Here is a 257-nt window from a genome sequence, read left to right on the forward strand (position 1 = left end):
GTAGATCCTGAGCACGGTTCCCGCGCCCGGTCCTTGGGAGGTGGCCTTGGGGGCTTTGGGCCTTGAAAGGGGGTCGTCGCCGGGCGCGGTGGCTCAAGCCTGTAATTCCAGCACTTTGGGAGGCCGAGGCGAGAGGTTTGCCTGAACTCAGGGGTTCGAGACCAGCCTTGGCAAACTGGCGAGACCTCGTCTCCCTCATCTCTACAATAAAATCAAAAAATTAGCCGAGCGTGGGAGTGCGCGCCTGTAATTCCGGC

The sequence above is a fragment of the Carlito syrichta genome, unplaced genomic scaffold (genome assembly GCF_000164805.1).
Source record: "Carlito syrichta isolate Samal-C Ts95f unplaced genomic scaffold, Tarsius_syrichta-2.0.1 Scaffold313344, whole genome shotgun sequence".
In the NCBI taxonomy this organism is placed as follows: Eukaryota; Metazoa; Chordata; class Mammalia; order Primates; family Tarsiidae; genus Carlito; species Carlito syrichta.